Here is a 14,657-nt window from a genome sequence, read left to right on the forward strand (position 1 = left end):
TGATTGTTCTTTTCGGTTGACCTAAAGTTATTTTAGGAAATTAAATATTAGTTTTCCTTAAAAGGTTTTGTCTAGTCGGTGGTGGTTGCTCCCATATCCAAGAAGGTCATGTGCCTCGCCACGTCAGTACTGGAAACCAATTTTGGAAATTAATATTTAATGGAATTAATAACCTAGGTGATTTGGATCGAACGTGTTAAGTTCTGCAGGAGATCCAAGTCAAAACCTAAAAGAACAAATAGATTAAATTTGGATCAAACATGTTAAGTTCCGCAGGCGATCCAAGTTTAATTTAAAAGAACACATGGTGGCTAGGAAAAAGGTTCAGACCTTTGTATAAAATTTTTGTACAGTGGAACCATTAGGTTTTCCGAGTAGCAACCAACAATTGGCATCAAAGCTAGGGTTTTTGCCTCTGTGTATTTGGTATTAGTTTAATTATGCACATGACATACATGATTTAGGCAGGTTAATAGTAGGATGTGCTAACTTTATGGATGCAGGATCCAACTATTATGACTTATAGTTTTTATGTGTGTGATTGGACCCTTGGACATGTCAAGGGCATTTATATGTGTGTGCATGATTGTATTATAAAATACAGCAGGAGCTGTATTTAATTTTTATTAGGATTTTATTTTTGATCTAGTTACATGTACATTCCTTTTATGGAATATAGGATCGATGGATGTAAATTTTTATTTTATGTTCGATCTAGTTTACATGTACATTCCTTCGAGGAATATAGGATCGAAAAATGTAAAATTCTATTTATGTCGCGGATCGAATCTTGCAAGGCGTGGAACCTTTTGAGGACCAGAGGCGCAGTGGAACAAGGAGCAAGATGGATGCGACATCTAGACCCGGTGGCGGTGGCCAAATATGGCAGCAACTTGGGATGACAACGCACGGAGGACAACCATAGATAAAAGCCATAATAGTTGAAAATTAGATTTTTCTATTTATTGCTTTTATATTGTGTTGTGTGTGTATATTAGTATACAGTTTTAGTAGGCTAACATAGTTAAAATTCCTCATTTATAAATAACTAAGTGGGAGAGGGATTTTAAATAAATTCCACGGTCTTCATTACTGGTTTGTAAGTGATGCAAATAAGATTGCGCGTTGGCTCTGAGTGCCTTCCTCCATATCGGATGAGCTTGTTTGTGGATCACTAGAACAAACTTCCATTTTGGATGACTATAGGAAGTTAATTAAGAGCGTGTGATCTTCCCCATCGGAAGGGGCACAATCTTATTAATGGACTTAGTGTCAAGTAATGGTATACACTTAGACACGTTTAATAGTATCCTCCCCATCGGAGTCACTGCTATTATTCGTGTGACCAAAGGATACCAACTATTAATTTTATTTGTCAAAAAGTTAGGTTAACAAGATAATAAAATTAATGGGTTAAAACCCTCCTTTTACAAATGTTGAATTTGTATACGTCCATACTATCGTGGCATACAAAATTCACGGTGTTTTGAGGTATTGGTTAATTTAAAATAGTATTGTTTGAGGAATCAATATTATTCTAAATTTAGAGTTCTGACCAAAAGCTATTTGTGATTCTTAAGATGACTTTCAACCCACTGTCCATCATACTACAACAGAATAGACTTACTGGTCCTAACTACATAGATTGGAAAAGGAACCTGGACATTGTTCTTACTGCTGAAAGCTATAAGTTTGTACTGACTGAGCCTTGTCCTGATGCACCCACTGGTGAATCTACCCAAGAGGAGATTGAATATCATAGGAAATGGGTAAAGGCAGATGAGATGGCGCGGTGTTACATTTTGGCTTCAATGTCAAATGTATTGCAACATCAGCATCAAGATTTACCAACAGCTTATGATATTATGAACAATCTCAAGGAACTCTTTGGTCATCAGGATCAGGCTTCTAGACAAGAAGCCATGAGAAAGATAATGACAGCCACCATGCAAGAGGGTACTCTTGTGAGGGATCATATCCTAAAGATGATGACTTATCTAAACGAAATACAGATCCTTGGAGGAGAAGTTTGTTAGGACCGATGTGCCCGCTAGAGGGGGTGAATTGCGGCTCACTCAAATCATTCGCTTCCTACGTTGTTAGCTTGCGCAGCGGAATAATACAAAAATAAACAAGCTAAACAAAATACAAGACAAGAAAGAATGCAAATCAAGCTACACGATCATTTACGTGGTTCGGAGATAAAGCTCCTACTCCACGGCGTGTCCGTAAGGTGGACGATCCCTATCCGTCGGTGGATTACTCCCCGGAAGACCTCCGGCTAGCTCAAACTCCTTGTGGGTGGAGAAACCTCACCACAAACTCACCAAGACCTCTTGGACACAAGGAAAACTCTTGAGCACTTGTAGACTACTAATTAGACCTTAACCAAGTCTAATTTCATCACCTTGGCCGGTCATACTAAGCTCCTTCTTATAGAGCTTGGAACAAATCAGAACCTGATTTGCCCGTTACCAGTCGACTGGTCCTTGCACCAGTCGACTGGTGCCAGCCTAACGACTATCTCAACGGCTCTGCTACAGTGCATCAGTCGACTGCTACAGTCACCAGTCGACTGCTACAGTACTGCTACAGTAACGCTGCAGTACTGCTACAGTAAACCCTAATTCTAGGATTTTACCTCGAGTACATTCACTTAGCACTCGTTCTCGCCCGACCAACCTAGACCTAGCCTTCTAGCCTCCTCCATCAGCCTTGCGTCCCTCGGATGCCTCCCCATCCTTCACGTCTTGCCTTCTGGAGCTTCCATCGGCCTTGTCATTGTTGTCGGGTCTTCCTTTGCCAGGAGGTCGTGCCTCCGGGACTTCATCCATTGCCAAGTCACACTTGGACTTACGTTGCCAAGACTACATGCTTGGACTTACACCGCCAAGACTCATCCTTGGACTTTCCTCCTTTGCCAAGATCACACTTGGACTTACGTTGCCAAGACTACATGCTTGGACTTTCACCGCCAAGACTCACCCTTGGACTTTCCTTGTTGTACCTGTATCCTGCACACTCACAATGCATATCAAATACAACAATAAACCTAACTTAAATCTTTGCCCAAACATCAAAACTTAGGGCACCTAGATTGCTCCAACAAAATTGATGGGGAAACCCAGATCGATATGATTCTCCAAACACTACCTAGAAGTTTTGAGCAATTCCGCCTGAATTATAATATGAACAAAAGGGTATATTCATTGGCGGAATTACTGACAGAACTTCAGGCAGCAGAAGGTTTGTTTCGTCACAATTCTCATATTCACTATGCTGAAAATGGTTCTACTTCTAAACCGAAAGGAAAGAAGAAGAAGAAACAAGTTGGTTCAGCAAAGAAAGTGAATAAATCTCAGAGTACAGGACCTAAAGCTGGAATGAAGAAGCCGAAGGGCAAGTGCTTCATTTGCAAGCAGTCAGGGCATTGGAAGGCGGACTGTCCTCGTAGGAATCAGAACAACAAAGGTATATCTCATGCTCTAGTTGTTGAAACATGTTTAGCGGTGTTATCTACCAGCACCTGGTGTGTAGACACGGGAGCCACTGATTATGTCTACAATTTCTTGCAGGGGTTCTAGGAAACCCGACGACTAACTGAAGGAGAGATTACCGCCTACATGGGTAATGCTACTAAGGTGACGGCTGTTGCAGTGGGAGACGTCTACTTATCTTTTAATAGAAATAGAAATTTAGTTTTAAGAAATTGTCTTTATGTACCCAGTTTTAGAAAGAATTTAATTTCAGTTTCTAAACTGTTTTTAGATAGATATTCAGTTTTCTTTAATAACGATGTAGTTATTAAAAGAAATAAAGTGATTATCTGTTTTGGTGCATTAGTTGGCAATTTGTATACTTTAAATCCAATTTCTCCCACAAAGCAAAACATGGAAATTTATAACTCATTTTCTAACCCAAATAAGAGAAAAGAACCTTCCGAAATGAACCAAGCATATCTTTGGCATCTAAGACTTGGTCATATTAACTTAAGTAGCATTCAGAGGATTATAGCCGATGGACTTCTGGGTTCATTAGAGTTGGAAAATTTTCCGACTTGTGAATCTTGCTTGGAAGGTAAAATGACCAAGAGGCTTTTTAAGGCCAAGGGGTATAGAGCCAAAGAAGTGTTAGAATTAGTTCATTCTGATTTGTGTGGTCCTATATCTGTCCAGGCAAGAGGTGGTTTTGAATATTTTGTCTCTTTTATAGACGATTATTCAAGATACGGATACATTTACCTAATGCGTCGCAAGTCCGAGTGCTTTGATAAGTTCAAAGAGTACAAGGCTGATGTGGAGAAACGACTAGGTAAAAGTATCAAGACACTACGGTCTGATCGTGGTGGCGAATACCTCTTAGGAGAGTTTAGGAATTACTTATCAGAGGCCGGGATTCAATCCCAACTGTCTGCACCTGGTACACCCCAACAGAATGCAGTGGCAGAACGAAGGAATATGACTCTTATGGAAATGGTTAGATCGATGATGAGTTATTCAGAATTACCAAATTCGTTTTGGGGATACGCTCTGGAAATAGCAGTGTACATTCTGAACTTAGTACCTTCTAAATCAGTTTCTTCTACTCCCACAGAATTGTGGAATGGGCGAAAGATCAGTCTAAGACATATTCGGATTTGGGGTAGTAGAGCACATGTGCTGAAACCATATGCTGATAAGTTAGAATCTCGTACAGAAGTTCGCGTGTTTGTGGGGTATCCCAAAAGAACGAAAGGTGGATTATTTTATAGTCCTAAAGACCAGAAGGTCATTGTTAGCACCAATGCCCAGTTTTTAGAAGAAGACTATATAATGGATCACAAGCCCAGTAGAAAAGTTGTTTTAGAATAACTTAGAGAGGACACGTCTACTTCAGTACCAACAGTACAAGATGAAGTACTACAAGAGACTGCAACACGTGTCACACATGATACACAACCACAGACAATGCCTCGTCGTAGTGGGAGGGTTGTAAAGCAGCCTGAAAGATTCATGTTTTTGGGAGAGTCTTCGGACTTGATCCCGGGTAAACATGAACCTGATCCCCGAACATATGACGAAGCACTCCAAGATATAGATGCAACATCTTGGCAAAAGGCAATGAATTCTGAAATAGAGTCTATGTACTCTAATAAGGTCTGAGAGCTTGTAGAGCCACCTGATGGTGTAAAAGTCGTTGGATGCAAGTGGATCTACAAAAAGAAAAGAGGGACAGACGGGAAGGTAGAAACCTTCAAAGCTAGGCTTATTGCGAAAGGGTACACTCAGAAAGAGGGAATCGATTATGAGGAGACTTTTTCACCGGTAGCCATGCTTAAGTCTATCCGGATACTCTTATCCATTGCTGCTCATATGGATTATGAGATTTGGCAAATGGATGTCAAGACGGCTTTCCTTAATGGAAGTCTTGAAGAGAACATCCATATGAAGCAACCAGAAGGGTTCATTGAAAAAGGCAAAGAGCATCTAGTGTGCAAGCTCAATCGGTCCATTTATGGATTAAAGCAAGCTTCAAGATCTTGGAACATTTGGTTTAATGAAGTAATCCAGTCATATGGATTTATTCAGTGTCCGGATGAGTCTTGTGTATACAAGAAGTGTAACAGAAACGTGGTGGTATTTCTTGTACTATACGTAGATGATATTTTGTTAATTGGCAACAATGTCAAGGTATTATCGGACGTAAGGGTATGGTTGTCCAAATAATTTGATATGAAGGACTTAGGAGATTGTGCACACATTCTTGGGATCAAAGTTATAAGGGATCACAAGAAAAGAATGTTGTGTCTGTCCCAAGCTTCATATATAGATACAATCCTTGCTCGTTTTAGCATGCAGGATTCCAAGAAAGGTTTCTTACCTTTTAGGCATGGAGTAGCTCTATCTAAAGAGATGTCTCCAAAGACATCAAAGGAGATAGAGGACATGAAAGCAGTTCCTTATGTTTCGGCTGTAGGAAGCCTAATGTATGCAATGCTATGTACGAGACCTGATATCTGTTTTACCGTGGGCATGGTTAGCAGATATCAGAGTAACCCTGGACAAGAACATTGGACTGCGGCCGGTAAAGCATATATTAAAGTACTTGAGAAGGACTAGAGATTATATGCTAGTTTACCAAGCAGACGATTTTCTCCCTGTGGGTTACACGGATTCAGATTTCCAATCAGATAGGGACAACAGTAAGTCTACATCAGACTATGTGTTTACTTTAGGAGGTGGAGCCATTGCATGGAGGAGTGTTAAGCAGAAATGTATTTCGAACTCAACCATGGAAGCTGAGTATGTAGCAGCCTCTGAGGCGGCTAAAGAAGTAGTATGGCTCAGGAACTTTCTAATGGACTTAGATGTGATTCCTGATTTGCCCAAAATCATCACAATTTATTGTGATAATAGTGGTGCAGTTGCAAACTCGAAGGAACCACGAGCCCATAAGACAAGTAAACATATAGAGCGCAAGTACCACCTGATACGAGATATCGTGAAGCGAGGAGAAGTTGTCATCGCCAAGATTGCATCAACAGATAACCTGGCAGATCCTTACAGTAAGGCCCTTCCGGCCAAAGCTTTTGATCGGCATGTGGAGGGAATGAGAATCAGGTGTATGGCAGAAGATATGGCAGCTTAGTCATTAGTATAAGTGGGAGATTGTTAGAGTGTATACTTAAAGCCTAAGCTTTTGTAAACATTTATTTTGAATAAAGAATCACATTTGGTCAAATCGTCTACATTTGCTGTAGTTGTTCAATTAATTTATATTGTAGATAACATAGTATGTGGTGTCACATACAGAAGATGATGTTATCAGTACCTTATAAATTATAAACAGTAGCTCACGACCAAAATGGAAAGAACAAACCATTGGAAGGTTGTAGTGTAATTAGGAATTAGTTTATCTTAACTATATAATTACACTAGTACACTTAGAGTGTATTGAGTAGGACCATTCGAGGTCGTTTCTTTTATACTGACTTTATAAAGGAACAAATACCTCAGTTATTATGGAAGTGTGTGCTCTTAATCCTAATATAATAACAAGCACATATATTTGATATTTATTTCTTTAATTTATCAATGGGTGAGATTTAGTTCGATGAATCAATAAGCCCGATAAGTTGGGAAATGATATCACTTATAGTGTGTGTTGTTGATTATAGAAGGAAACTGTGTCCTAGTAATCTAGGTTGATAATGTCCCCAAGATGAGCTCATAAAGATTGTCATGTTAAACCCTACAGGTGGACTTAGTCCGACATGACGATAAGGTTGAGTGGCACTATTCTTGGATTAAGATATTAATTAAATGAGTTGTCAATAACTCACTTAATTAGTGGACATTCGACATCTTAAACACAGGGAGACTAACACACTCATAATAAGAAGGAGCCCAAAAATGTAATTTGGGATTGGTGCGGTAGTTCAATAATAGTTCTCTAGTGGAATGAATTATTATTGATAAAATTAAGTTGTGTGTTCGGGGCGAACACGGGATGCTTAATTTTATCGGGAGACCAAAATCAATTCCTCCTCTCGGTCCCTATCGTAGCCTCTTATTTATAGAGTACTATACCCACCTTCATATCCATGATAAGGGGGCCGACCAAGCTAGCTTGTGGTTCAAGCTAGGGCCGGCCAAGCCTTGGTTCATGGGTGGCCAACCCTAGCTTGAACCCAAGCTTAGGTGGCCGGCCCCCATTAAAATTAAAAGAATTTTAATTTTAAATTTTTCTTATGTGGAAGATATAATTTATTTAAGAGAATTAAAATTAAAATATCTCTTCTACAAAAGATTAAGAAAAGAGATTAGATCTCTTTCCTTATTTGTAGATAGGAAAGATATTTTATTTTTTTTCTTTAAAAATTATTCACATGTTGAAAAATTAAAATTATAGAAATTTCTTTTTATCAACCATGAAGGGATTTTAAAGGGAAATTTTATTTTTTAAAATTTCCGAAGACAAATAAGGAATTTTTAATTGTTGATTGAAAATTATCTTGTTTGATCTCCATGAGGTGGCCGACCATTACAAGTTTAATTGGAAAATTTTATTTTATTTTTCTCAATTAATTCATGTCAAGGAAAGTTAAGGAAATTTTATTATAATTAAATTTCCTTATTTACCAAAGCTAAGGAATATAAAAGAGGGGGTTGGGGTGCCTTCATGAGATACAACATCTATTATTCTCTCCCTCTTTTCCTTGGTGTTGTGGTCGGCCATCCTCTCTCCATCTCTTCCTCTTTGTGGTGGCCGAAACCCTCTCTTGCTTGGAGCTCTTGTGGTGACCGGATACTACTTGGAGAAGAAGAAGGAGAGAAAGCTTTCATCCCTTAGAGTTTGGTTGGTGTTTTTCTTCATCCTTGGTGAAACTTTTGATTTGGCCGAACCTAGCAAGGAGGAGAAGAAGGTGTTTTGGTGGTCCTCATCTTGGAAGATCATTGTCCACACAACGTCCGAGGTTAGAAGAGGAATACGGTAGAAGATCAAGAGGTCTTTCTAGAAGGTATAACTAGTATTTTTCCTTTCCGCATCATACTAGTTATTTTTGGAAATAATATCAAATACAAGAGGCATACGATTTAGTGTTTCGAATTTGTTTTCGATGTAATGTTCTTTTGTTTTTCTTTTCCTTGTGATTTGATTGTTTTTTTCGGTTGACCTAAAGTTATTTTAGGAAATTAAATATTAGTTTTCCTTAAAAGGTTTTGTCTAGTCGGTGGTGGTTGCTCCCATATCCAAGAAGGTCATGTGCCTCGCCACGTCAGTACTGGAAACCAATTTTGGAAATTAATATTTAATGGAATTAATAACCTAGGTGATTTGGATCGAACGTGTTAAGTTCCGCAGGAGATCCAAGTCAAAACCTAAAAGAACAAATAGATTAAATTTGGATCAAACGTGTTAAGTTCCGCAGGCGATCCAAGTTTAATTTAAAAGAACACATGGTAGCTAGGAAAAAAGTTCAGACCTTTGTACAAAATTTTTGTACAGTGGAACCATTAGGTTTTCCGAGTAGCAACCAACAATGACAACAAGGTCAGACAATCGTAATCGCCTGTCAGAAAATAACTGCTGAGTGTCAAAGAATATTCAAACAAGTTGCGATAATATGCAAATGGAACCTTCCTTCAGCCTACAGGAGAATGTCACGTGTCCTCCATCATCTGACAAGACTTAACACCTGGCATTCTCTGACATCGGTCAGCCTCCAGAGTGACGCACTGTCATATAAAAAGGGAAGTTCTCTCCCTTACGTAAGTACGCTCTCTCGTACTTGTCTTCTACTTTCTTTCTCCTTCGTACACTGATCTTCTGGGGAAAAAATACTTGACTTGAGCATCGAAAGGTCTGCTCCGGAGACTTTTTCTCTAGTTTCTGACCTCTAACGTCCGTGTGCTTGTCTGAGTGTGTGCAGAGCTCAGGTGCCACCGGATCAATCATCGTCGCCCGTCAACACTATGTGAGAGTCTCTTTTTGGAAGTACATATAAGAAAAATATCTCAATCATCCCTCTGTCAATGTCAGTAATAGCTCATTTGACTCATATTCTGTAACTGGAGAAGTGTTTTGGGCGTGTAAACTAATTTTATTCTACAGAAAGCTATAAAGGATCTTTGATGCAGTAATAACAATCTGATGATGCTTAAGAACATGTCACTGAGAGCAGTTCCATCGAATCTTATCAAGAACTGGTGTTTCTGATGAGAACTTACAGAAAGATACAAAACGATCACAGGAAATGGAGAAAAACAAAACAGAGGAGACTGCAAGAAGAGTTGGATAAAAAAACAGAGCCAACTAGCAAAAGCTAAAACCCATTCTCCGCTGGAAAAGAGAGAGGAAAAGCTGTTGGTCCTCTGCATACAATGCCCACAGTCGTTGGTCCTCCGCCTACAACGACCGGATCGACGGACGTCCCCATGTACGCCTCATGTGCTTCTTCTCCGTCTTGAATCCCAGCCCATGCGCCAAACTGATTCCTACCGCCAGCAAAGTCCCCTTTGTCGGTCCCGGAACAGAGCCTGGCTCGCTTCGCGCCTCCCTCGATGGCGTCCGTCGCAAGGCCGGGGAGATGGTCCAGTAGCTTGGAGTCTCCGGCCACCTTGACTAGAAACGCCAGCATCTGCCTCGGCCGGCGCTCTGTCTCCTGCACTCTGGTCCACATCCCTTCCATCCTCTCCTCGATCCTCCTCTGCTCCTGCTTTAGCCTCACCACCTCCGCCGCCACCTTCTCCTCCTCCTCCTCCACTTCCTCCTCCTCCCACCCCTCCTCCTTCTTCTTCCCACTGCTACCGCTGTTCCTCCGAACTATTAGCCTCAGCAGATGCGTCTGGCCACGCAGGAACGACGAGTGAGCGAATTCCCACCGATTCGGATCCACCTTGCGAAAACCCTGCGATTGATCGTTGAAATCAGATGCTCCACAAAAGGCAAACTGTAAAATCTTTAGCACTCACGTAAGTATTAAGCTGGCGGACGAAGCTGGAAAAGTTACTGTGCTTGAAGTAGGAAGGGAGGAGCGCCTGCGAGAAAGCGAAAGGGTCCACGACGACGAAGCTGTTGTTGTCGTGGCCCCATCCTATGACGGTGTCCGTCGACGGATCGTCCACCATCCAATAAGTCTTCAGCACGAAGGGAGCCGCCACCGAGCCCCCCCGGCCGCCGCCTTCACCATGGCGGTGGTGATAGTGAGCGGTGCTGTTGCGGCCGTAATCTTCCATATGTTTTAGTCTAAAGTAGAAATTGCTAAAGAAGGTAAGGGTTGGTGACCAGAACTCTGGTATGTATTTTGCAGTAGTCCCGAGCGAAGGGCGAAAAACAGGGAGAAGACGACGGTTACCAGTACCTCATCCGACGCGTGTCCCTCAGCGGCGACTCCTCCATGACTTCCCATCCACCAAATTTATTATTTAAACCTCCAAAGACGACGAAACACGAGTAGAAATTTTTGACATCGATTGTAGCTTCCTTCCATCGTCGGAGTGAAATTTATTTCCCTAAATCCACAAACTTTTCTCCTTCGAATCTTTTTCACCGTATCTTCTCTGGTAGATCAAAAAGATTATGCAGCAAGGTGATGAAATGCGATTGCGCCACGTACTGGCCAACGACAAAGCATGTAATGCAGCAACGACGTACAGATCATGCCCCAACCGCTCTATGGTTCCACTCCAACGCTGCCGAAGATGGCGGTGATCCAGCTTTGCAATGGGCTCAGCCGTCCGACAGGTGGAGTACAACTTTTGTGGAAGAAAGTTTGACAGCACTGGTACTTATGTTCCATTCCAGCGAGCCGTGTAAACTGCCTCTTAATTTGTCTTATCTAAGTCAAAATAATATGAAAACAAAATTTCGGTGTAACTTTTATCAATCCAAATACGAGCATAGCGCATCAATAATACATGATAAGTGTTAAACCTAAGGAAAAAAGAGGCAGGTGCCTTTTTATTTTTTTTAACATTACTTGCTTAATAGTTAATTTGTTCTTTCTCCATCGTGCAAATGAAACTTTACATTGGGCTTATCCCCTTTAGAATAGCCGTTCTTGGACCTACTTCAACAATTCTATCCACTTAGGAAAAGGGATCAAAAGGTAAAACTCAAGAACAATTAATGCCGGAATAAATTATTAATATAGGGCCCTTCACTTTTAATTCGATATGCACTCAATCAATCCTCAAATGTGCATTTCACGGTGACAAACTCCATGAAAGGAGTTGTTTACGTGTATAACAAGTGTTTTGAAATAGTGCTAGTATCTTTACTTAAACTACATGATAAAGCTAAGCAACATTATTCTTCAATGGAGATTATTCTCGGAAGTATTTATTTCTTTCTAGGTTACTTTAGTTAGTGCAATATATATTTAAAAATTTTCCCACAGAATCGAACCTCAATCAAGAATTAACAACAGGTCTGGTAAGAGTAACCACAACAAATCCAAATACTCTGAAGTCATGTCTATCAGGGGAAATCTATTTAGCTTGAACCTTCAGTTTACAATTGAAGGAGGAGTTCAGATAGCTTGCACTAGTACAGGAAAAACAAAAGCCAATCATTTTCATTTAGCATTGGTCTAATGGATAAGAGCTCATAGTGCAACTCCCTGCCAACGCAACGCAGCATTAAAAGAAATTGGAGGCATTAGCTAGTTAAAAACAAATCTGGTGCAAAAGTTAGGGAAAAGATGAAACATGATTGGGATGGATGGCTTTCACAATTTTTGTCATATAACGCAACACCAGTTTCTTACTCGAGAAGAAATCTCTGAGCAGCAAGTAGTTTCAGATGGAGTAACAGGAACAGACCCATAAAGAAGACTTCAAAATGCATGCATAAGCGCTTTTTTTTATTTTTTATTTTTATCATCCACTGAAAAAGTGATGGTGCAGAGAATCTGGGATCAAATTACATTAGTTTTGGGTATTAATTAGTATATATTATTGTTAGAATATATATATATATTTATTTATAATTTTTAGGATAATTTGATTCTTTTCCTTTTAGATTTTATGATTTCTTAACTAAACTATATAAAATATTTTTAATCATCAATTTAAGGTTGAATAATATGATTAATTTTTTTCTTTTTTCATAATTTTTATATAATATCAGAGCAAGCTTCTTTTTTTCTGACATAGTTTTTTCTACCATCTCATGTTATTGTTTACTGTTGTAACTGACATCTCCTCCTGTTGCTGTCGATTTCGGCACGAATGCCCTATCCTGTCGATTTCGACGGCGATGACCTGTCTTATCGATTTCGGCGTCGACACTCTTTTTCTGCTGATTACGACGTTAACGTTCTTTTCTGTCGATTTCGGCGCAAATGTCTTATGTTGCTGATTTCGGCACCGAGGCTCTTTTCTGTCGCTTTTAACGCCGACGTGCTATGTTGCTGATTTCGACGCTGATGTTCTTTTCTGTCAATTTCGGTGCCATGTGTTACCAATTTTAGTATTGACGTCCTTTTCTATTGATTTCGACATCGACGTCCTGTGTTGTCGATTTCTACATTTGACATCTTTTTCTGCCTCAAATTCTCTGTGAAACCACGGATTGATCCTGACATCCATTTTTACGGATCGTACATATGTGTAGCCTTACAGTTTGGTTATTCCTAGCATTATTCGTTCTGTCATCATGCCTGGTCGTGCAGATGCTTCATGGAAATCTGATTCGTATATGTTGGAGCAATTTCAACAGTTCCTTGCTTCACAGTCTCTGCCATGTCAACTTCCTCTCATATAAATTTGTCATTGTCTAGTATTTCAAGTATATTTTCATCGTTATAGATTTTGGACTCTGATGTCTCCCATCATATGTCATCTAATTTATCATCTTTTATTTCTTTTTTCTCGTTCATCTATATCTATTGTGACTGCTGATGATACTCCTATGTCATTAGTAAGTGTCGATTTAATTATTACATCTTGTTTATCTCTTATTAATGTTTATTATATTCCGAGTCTTACTTTAAATCTTATTTCTGTTAGTCAATTATGTAAATTTGGATAACTAGTCTCTTTTTCTACATCCAATTGTTATGTTCAGGATCCGCAATCTCAAAGGCTGATTGGGACAGGTCATAGGCAAAGAGGATTCTATGTTTTAGATCAACTCAAAGTACCAAAAGTTGTACCTTCGAGTGTGGATTTATCATCTTTCATCTTAATGGTTCATCTTCTGATTTTTATTTGTGGCACTCTCGTTTAGGTCATATTTCAGCATCTCTTTTGTAATTTTTAGCTTTTACAGGAATACTAAGACGTTTAAAAAGTTCTGATATTTCTGATTGTAATGGTTGTAAACTGGTCAAATTTTTCGCCTTACTATTTTCTAAAAGTCGTTCTTTTTCTTCTGCTCCATTTGATCTTATCCATTCTGATGTGTGGAGACCCTCTCCTATTTCTACAAAAGGGAGGAGGTCAAGGTATTATGTTTCGTTTATTGATGAACATTCGTTACACTTGGGTATATCTTATGAAACACAAGTCTGATTATCTTACTATTTTCAACAACTTTAGAGTTCTTGTGAAAACTTAACATTCTAGTGTCATAAAGTGTTTTTATTGTGATTTGGGGGGTGAATACACTTCGAATCATTTTTCACAATTACTTGCTTCTCATAGTATTATTCATCAAATCTCTTGTACATATACTCCTGAATAGAATTGTGTGGCTGAACGAAAACATAGGTATTTTGTTGAAACAACCCGTTCATTTTTATTATCTGTCAGTGTTCCTAGTACCTTTTAGGGAGAAGCAATCCTTAACCGCTTCTTATGTGATTAATCGAATTCCAACCTCACATAATTTAGGCTTGTCACATTTAGAAAAATTGTATGGGCATGTTCCTCTTTATTCCTCTCTGTGTGTTTTTGGTTGTACTTGCTTTGGCCTTCATCCACATATCGGGTGTAATAAATTAGCCTCTCGATCTACTCTTTATGTCTTTTTAGGTTATGATGTTACTTAAAAAGGATATCGTTGCTTTGATCCCGTTAGTAAAAATTGTATGTCTCTCGTCATGTTGTGTTTCTTGAGCATATTCCATTCTTTTCTATTCTAGTTAGTTTGCATAATATGACAAAGTCAGATCTACTTTGTATTGATCCTTTTAATACCGACACTGAGGAAGTTTCACCCACAGCTCCTAC

General features: G+C 39.4%; 1 long non-coding RNA gene across 1 annotated transcript; it reads left to right on the forward strand.

Annotated features, from left to right (window-relative positions):
• Positions 1 to 9,662: 9,662 nt before the first annotated feature.
• On the forward strand, positions 9,663 to 11,487 carry LOC121997874. Its single transcript, XR_006116391.1, has 2 exons — positions 9,663 to 10,706; positions 10,793 to 11,487. It is a non-coding gene; the product is annotated as an uncharacterized LOC121997874 (long non-coding RNA).
• The last annotated feature ends 3,170 nt before the right edge of the window (positions 11,488 to 14,657 follow it).

The sequence above is a fragment of the Zingiber officinale genome, chromosome 6A (assembly GCF_018446385.1).
Source record: "Zingiber officinale cultivar Zhangliang chromosome 6A, Zo_v1.1, whole genome shotgun sequence".
In the NCBI taxonomy this organism is placed as follows: Eukaryota; Viridiplantae; Streptophyta; class Magnoliopsida; order Zingiberales; family Zingiberaceae; genus Zingiber; species Zingiber officinale.